The sequence below is a fragment of the Rhagoletis pomonella genome, unplaced genomic scaffold (genome assembly GCF_013731165.1).
Source record: "Rhagoletis pomonella isolate Grant_MI unplaced genomic scaffold, Rhpom_1.0 Rhpom_scaffold_00158, whole genome shotgun sequence".
Classification (NCBI taxonomy): domain Eukaryota; kingdom Metazoa; phylum Arthropoda; class Insecta; order Diptera; family Tephritidae; genus Rhagoletis; species Rhagoletis pomonella.
Window position 1 is genome coordinate 147,587 of NW_023458712.1, and position 8,654 is coordinate 156,240.

An 8,654-nucleotide genomic window follows, 5' to 3' on the forward strand; every position below is an offset into this window, starting at 1 on the left:
TCTTTCGCGTGATACCAAGCAATTCTACCGGTTTCTTCGTCTTTTAACCTTTACCTTTTATATTTAAGACTTCGGCTTTTATAACGACAGGGGCAAATTTGGCGTTGAACTTTTTAGTGGCATCGCTTAACACGAAATTTCGCCGATATACTTTTTGGCCTATTTCAAACTTTAGCAACCTACTTCTAAGGTTATACCTTTTCGCCGAATTTTCGAAGGCAATCTGAATATTGTCTAAAACTTGCGCGCGCACGAGTTTTAGCCTATCATCTCTATTTACTACAACTTCAGTTGGGTGGCTACTGGCTGAAATGGTTTTACAGATGGCAACTGCAAGCTGGCAACAGAGTTGCTATATTGGCAACTACATTTTTGTGGTCGCTGCGGTAATAATCGAGCTTTAAGGAGAGGGATATTTCGCTTGGTTTGTCAAGCCGCTTGTGTGGTGTTTTTCGCTATTAAGCACATCTACATCTGCTTCTGTTGCTAATATTCGAAACGTTATCGATAATTTTTTATTTCCATCGTTATATTTTCAACTTATTTTAAACTTGTAAAATCTCGGTAACGAATGGGGAGCACACGCACTGTTCGATCATAAGGATATTCATATTGATTCCTCATTAGATCCAGAAAATTATAGGAAAATTTTTAAATTAAAATATTCTTCAGGTTCATATAAGTGTCCCAATTAAGAAAAAATAATATCTGCATTACTAATATAGCCCTTTCCTAATGTTTCAATAGAACGTATATTTAGCAGTTTAAAAATGTGTTGGACTGACTTGAGGACGCGATTGAGCACTGATATAGTTGCAGCAATATTATATACAAACCAAGGCATAAAAAATAACGGTGATACTTTGTTTGAACCGAAAGAACAAATATACCAATTGAATTGGAGAAAGTAATAAATTTTTTACTAAGTTCCTGTGAATAGTATGCAGTACACAATACTCATATCCATGATAAAAAACATTTGCCAGCAATATAATTTTAAAATTCGAGCTCAAGCTTAGCCACACATTCTCATTTTTAATCTCAAACAACAACAGTTGTGAACAATTTAATTTTTTTATTTTCAATTTTATATGATTGTAAAATGCTTGCAAACGTCAGAAAAAAAATCATGGCCGACGAATTGAGAGAATGATTTTACCTTCTAATGTTTTTATCATCCTCATATTTGTAATAAGAAAATTTTGAGTAATTTTTTCGGATTTTGAGGATTTTTCATTTGTTTTTGAGGAATTTGGTAATATTTTTGTGGCAACTCTGGTTTTAAAAGATGAAATATCGCGATCGTGTTTAAAATTAAATTTACGAAAAAATACATCTTTAGTTCTAATTTTAGTTGATATATAGGACTTTATATCATCCGAAGAAGTGTCTTTAGCAAATCCAAAGACAAAGATTGATCTTCTCGGAGGAATTAAAACCAACTTTTTGGTAGTGACTTCAGTTATACGGGATTCCGAGTTATTCGGAGGATCTATGTTAGATAGGGCAGCTTTAGATGTCGTTGGCAACACTGTTAGATCAACAGTTTGATTGTCGTTATTATTTTCAGACGTAAACCTAGTGGATATGGCTTTAGATAGCGGAGGCTCCAATCCCTGAGGGCATGGAGAAGAAAGCTTGATTAGATCTAAGGGCTGAGATTGAGGATTTATCTGTAGATTCAGTGACTATCTTTTTAGGTGGATTTATAACACGCCTACGCTTATTTTCTCGACTTTCCTCGGAGTTTGGAGGGTTGTCGAGGCATGTGAAAGACCTAAACATTTTTTCATAATGCTTAAATTTTTCAACAAGCGCAGACAGATCCTTCCCGATTTCAAAAAAACTATTTCGGGACTGTTTAAAGAATTTAAATAAATCGACTTCGGTTGATCGGCATTTTTGACAAGACCAACGAAGATCCTTTCCCTCATTAATAGCATCTAACACCCTACCGCTCAAACCATCGCAGAGCCAGCATGACGCATAAGCGTCGCTCTTAACGTGACAATTGGCGTAAATACACGACATATTTGAAATGATTTCTATGGATATGTTTGTAGGTTTATATATAATATTTGAAGCAAAATGCAAAACAGTTTTAAAAACGATGTAGCAAAAGAAAACAATCAGCTAATAAATATTAGCTTGAATTCTATGTATCGAACAGTTTTAAATACACTGTATTTTTGACACTTAATAAACACAAAGCAAACAGCTGTGACAAGAATGAAATAGCATAAATGACCAACAGAGCAAAATCAATGTGCACAAACAAACACAATTGTAATTATGGATAAAGAGAATCAATTTACAACAACAATATAATTATATGAAAGAAAGGCTCGGCACACACAATTAATAATGTTAAATTAAATTGATCAACTTCACTAAAAATTTTGATATTTTACTTAACTTTAAATTGTGCACCAAACGTTTCTTGATACTTTTCACTTTAATTAATGTTAAAACTTTTGCAAACTAAGATATTAAATGAGAGCACAAACAAACACAACTTCACAGCTTCGACATCCGCTACAATGAATCTACATATCTATGGGTCATTCCATACAATATTTACACCTCAATATATTTTTTGTGTGAAATATATTTGTTTACATTCTCTATCGAAAAAAAAGAAGACACCTATTATTTTATTTCGTCATGATATTCGACAATCTCGAAAAAAAGAATTCCGAAATTTTGAACTCACGGAGAAGTATCTTTTTTTAACTGTCAACTCCAAAACTGTAGAAGTTACGAGTTTTTTTATACCTGCGTACATAAACTTTAGCAGGTAAGAAAAAACTCGTAACTTCTTCAATTTTGGTGTTTCCATTCTTAAATTTTGTACAGCTTAGGGTAGAGCGAGGAGGATTTGACAAAAGGAGGATTTGTCATTTTCAAATATAACGCCAACCTTGACGAATACAGAGAGCAGAAAAAGCAATATTGATGCCTGATCACTGTTGAGCATTGTATATGAAGATGGCAGTCGCTTCTGCAGCACGTGTTTTTAGATTTTGTGGTATTTCCTTGCTAATTTTGCCTACTTAGTGTTTTTCTGCGTGAAGTGTAACAGTGGCATGTTTTTCCTGTAACTCTTCGCGATCAACTATTAAGTTTCATATAAAGTGTATTATAACATCAGTTGTGTAATAATATTTGACATTGTCGGTAAGTTTGAAAATAAAAGTTTAATGTTGGTTAAAGAATGATTTGACATTTACCAAGTAGGAGGATTTATCAAATAGTCAATTCCTCCTACTATTTTCTTAGTGTTGGTGTTATCATAATTTTTCGGTTGTTATGTTTTTATTTTTATAATACGTAGAATAATATGCCTAATATATACAAGAGAAAACACCTTGAGAGGGTTCTTAATGAAAAAGGTCTTCAACAAGCGCTACTCGACATAAAAAATAAAATTGAAACGCCAACAAGTGCTGCTCGAAAATATAATGTAAACAGAACGACAATAATTTATCGGCTTAAGCTACTCTCTGAAAACCGGGTGGCAAACGAGTTACAAGGCAAGGCTAGCACTAAGAATTCTGTAGGGCAAACGAGCTGACGGAATATTTTAAAACCTGCTCAAATTTGCATCATGGTCTAACTTTTGATATGGCGAAGCGGTTTGTTTACGACTACGCAAAAAAGAACAATATAAAATACCCTTCTTCTTGGGATAAGGAGGAAGCTGCGGGAAAAGTTTGGCTATCGGGTTTTATGAGACGAAACCCAACTATTAGCCTACGGAAACCGGAAAATATAAGCTTATCTCGCATTCGAGCGTTCACCAAACCTGTCGTCTCAGATTTTTTCGGTAAACTTGAAAGCCTTCTTTTAAAACATCTCTTTGAGCCCGAAGACATATACAACCTCGACGAAACCGGCATTACAACAGTAATGGACTCTGTTAAAGTAAGTTTACATATTTTTGTGAATAAGTAATTCTCATTTTCTAAGAAATTAACCAAATTTTTAAATAATTGCGGAAAAAGGTAAGAGAACTGTTTCACAAACTGCATCAGGGGAGAGAGGAACCTTAGTAACAATGGTTGCCATTGTCAATGCGGCAGGCAATCATGTGCCTCCAGTATATGTATGCCCTCGAAAACGTTCAAACCCTTTGTTCATGAAAGGCGCAATGCCTGGAGCCCTTGGACTCTTTGCCGACAGTGGGTGGATGAATGCAGACATTTTTCTTGACGTTTTAAAAAATGAAAAATTTTACGAAATTCTCCAAAGAAAATCTTATTCTTCTTCTGCTGGATAATCATGCATCACACTGCTCACTGGATGCTATTTTGTACTGCCGTGATAATGGAATTGTTATGCTTTCTTTCCCACCGCATACGTCTCATCGATTGCAACCTTTAGATGTGGCAGTATTTTGACCATTTAAGAAACAATGCAAAGCATCATTTAATAACTACCTAGTCAATAACTCAGAAAAAACACAAGGAATCACAATATATGATGTACCGGCGCTTTCATCTGCCCCATTCCTCAGAGCCTTTTCCCCAGAGAACATTACAAAAGGATTTTCGTCTACAAGAATTTTCCCTTTTAATTCCAATATATTTGATGAAAGCGAATTTTGTCAAGTAGAAGAAATTGAATATAACAGAGAATACAACGAAGGACCTACTTGTTCTTTAAATTCTCTAACTGAATATAGTTCCACCACGGTCCCTTTAAGTCCCAATGTATAACCACCTCAGTGGATAAAACGCATCATAGCACACCGGAGAATATTCGACCGCTTCCAAAATTAAAAAACAAACAAAAATCGCAAAGATCGTAGTGCCTGAAAATCAAGAATCTATACTGAAACTCCAGAAGAGGACCTATTAGTAGATCTCTCATTGCAAAAGGCCAAAAACAAGATCAATTTAAGATTAAAAGAGCAAGGGTCGTGAAACGGGTCCTCCTTGATTCTTCCAGTAATGAAAGTGACAATTATAGCGTCAGAGACTCGGACAATTCCTTGAAATGGCAAGAGAGCGATGATTCAAAAAGTGAAGACTTGGAAAAAATAAAGTTCAACGATAGAGTCGATGCCGTTTGCAAAGAATTTCTATTACGTTCGATTGGTAATAGCTGTTGCAATGTACAATAATTTACCATACACAATCAAATATTTCAGAAGACAAAAAGATTCATGTACTTTTTACGAGCCTGTAGTAGAAGACATCAAGCTAGCACTGCCAACCGATTTGGTAGCCAAACTTCCAGATCCTATACAATTGCCAGGGACCTCTACGCGCAAAGGAAAGATACAATTCAAAGTAAATTTTTCAGGTCTCGACGTTCATTAAAATTATTAAATTAAATTTATGTGAAACTTGTTGATCTATTTTGAATACTTACACCCAAGGCGAATTTATATAAGGTGGTGTTACTAGCTCAGCTGGTTTTGTGTATGTGTTTCGCCGCACGGCTTCTGATATCAAATTGAAAAATTTTGTTTGAATTTCTACACACACTCTTACAGATTTTGACAGTTTATGCCGCCAAAGCAAAAACAAAATACATGTACATTTTTGTTTTTGTACTCCTGCTATCACCTTATATTAATTCGCCTTGCTTACACCAATTTATGTAAACAAATGAGTTTGAATCACAAATTAAGTAAATATTTTAAAACAAAAATTAAATACATCTTTACAGTTTCTACGAAATAATATATATGTCAAATCCTACTGCACGTTGTTAAATCCTCCTACGGCTCTGTCAAATCCTCCTTATTAATAGGATGTTTTGACACTTCTCCCATTTTCTCTGTTTCATTCCGTATCAAGAAAACTGTTTAGTGTTGACGTTTGAGTTATGAACGATTTCAAAGTCTAATATTTAAGAATCAGTAACAGCTATAAAATGTTTAGCAAAATGCTAAGTTTTTTGCAAATTACAAAAATTTATTTTTATGTCAAATCCTCCTTGCTCTACCCTAATCCATAAAGTTTGACAATTATTCAGGTTGAAAAAAATCAAACTTTATTAAGTTAATAAAAAATAAAAATAAGATTTTTTAATGCAATTTTTTTTTTTTTAATCTATCTCGAGGTAATTACGCACATTTTGATACCTTACCTGATTTTCTCCGACAAATAGTTTATTTACTGCAAACAATTAAAAAACGACACTTCTCCGTGAATTCAAAATTTCGGGAATTTTTTTTCGAGATTTTCGAATATCATGACGAATTAAAAAATAGGTTTCTTCTTTTTTTCGATAAAGAATGTAAAAACAATATATTTCACCCAAAAAAATATTGAGGTGTAAATATTGTATGGAATAACCCCTATATAAAAACGTACAGAGACAACTTACATATCAAATTAAGGTGGTCGATTTGAAATTTTGCACAAACATTTCAGATTTAAGAATCATTCGATATATACATACATATTTGCACGGAAAGATTTTTAAAATTTTACATTGAGCAATTTTAAAATGTAAAACTGAACCTCACACACGCTTTCTGATTTTCAATTCATTCAACAACAATTTTGAACAATTTCATTTCTTTATTTTTAATTTTGTATAATTTTAAAATGCTGGAAAACTTAAATAAAAATCCTGGCGGATGAACTGAGGGATCAGTAAAGTATCTTACACTCTCGATAAGAATGCGTTTCAGAGAATCTGATTATGTTTGTTACTGATAAAACTTAGATTCTTGAAACTACAGGTTTATTTGCTAAACACTGTACTGAATACTTTATACCGATTGATTTATTGTTTTGTAATACTATGTACTTTTATAAGCAACTCTGCGTAATTTGTAGCCATATTGTTTTTACGCTTCCGGTTCTTTCTTTTGGAATGAATGACACGAGGAGCACGAATAAGTAAGTTGCTGGAGATTGGAATGAGCTTTCTTTAACTTATTAAATTTTTATCCATTCCCATCAGATATTAAAACCCTACAAAACTGTATCGTTAAAAATATTTCGTGGGTTTTATTTAGAATAGTCGCCGTCTTCAACATTATTTTAATATTTACGCAAATTGAATTGCCGTCCATTTTATATGTTTCTTAAATGAAAGATTCGCATCTTACACGTACACGTAACGCCGAACAACACTCACGTTATAACTTGCGCCGCCACAATAAAAACTCTAACGTTGCAAAAATGCCTAACAGCAGCGAAAATAGCGGCGATGAAATCGATCGCACTATTACACCACGAAAAAATGCCGTAGATGAGCTACGCGAAGAAATTAATCAACTAAAATTTGCTTTAGCCTCATCGGAGAAGGAAAACCTCGAACTACAGCACACTATTAGGTGCCAAGCAAATGTAAGTACCTTTCCCATTGTAAACGATAAAAATACGGAAGCTGTATCCGTCAACGCCCACGCCGCACAGTAGCTGACATAACCTCAACAGTCGCCTCGCATGCAACGAGCTCGAGAAACCTCGCTATGAACAACACATTCACATCAACAAACAATACTGCCTGCGCTTACGCCAAAAGCGCTGCCTCTGCCAATTGTATTATGTAAATCAAAATTCAATTTATTCTCACGCCGCCCATGCTCTTGCCTTTAACACCACTCGTTCCAATGCCGACACAAGCCCCAACCTATTTGTAGCCTCTTCCGCCAGTGGAGTTCATCCAATGCCACCTAACCTGAACTTTGTAAATCCCACTTCCCATTTCGTCGCCAATAACTGGAATTCTCCATCATACGTCGCTCCATCAGCATATACAGCCGGAGCTCCTTACGTTTCTAGCCATATTTCACCCGCAGCACCAATTGTTAGTTATAGTCAGTCGCCATTGGGTCTTGGAGGTCATCCACCCATTCGCAAAGTACTCGATTTGCCCGAGTTTCACGGCTCACCAGAAGAGTGGCCAATGTTTTCAGTAGCATATAAAGAACCTACTGTTTTATATGCGTACACAGAGTTGGAAAATTTGCTTCGCCTGCAAAAAGCGCTTAAAAGTAAGACGCGTCAACAAGTAGAATCGCTTCTAATACATCCCTCGAATGCACAATGGTCTGAAATTCAAATTTTTTGGCATAAATCCAAAAATTATTTTTTCTTATTTCAAAAAAATAGGTACGCAGTATTAATTGAGACATTTCAGTGGTCTAAAATATACAAAAAATTATTTGGATATGGCAACTCTGTTCTAAATATGAGCCGTAAAACATGATGCTTCTGAAGCAACAACAAACTTGTAAACAGTTCAGTAAAATATTGTAAGAAAACAGCTGTTCGATAATAGTTAAAAAGGAAAAAAAAGAAATAAATTTATAATGGAAGAATATAAGAAAGGTATCTATTTTTTAACTTAATGGAAAAAAATGTGGTTTATTGTGTTATATCTATATAGTGTGGAGTTTTGTTTGATAGCTTTTTTAACCGAAAATTTCGTATTAACCTGTGTTCTGTGGAGTGAAAGTTGTGTGTATTGTCCCGTATTGTTCCAGATTTTTATGTTCGGTGGAAGTTTGGGGTATGTTCTTTAAAATCATGTATATAACATTGACCCGTTTTTGCCCCATTTAAGTATATTTGTAATTTTCAGCAACCTTTAAATTCCAACACGAAGAAATGCTTGGAGTTTGGATAGAGGGCGATCGCAAAACTAATGTTGTTTTGGATTGGGTTTTTAAAAAAATTAATACT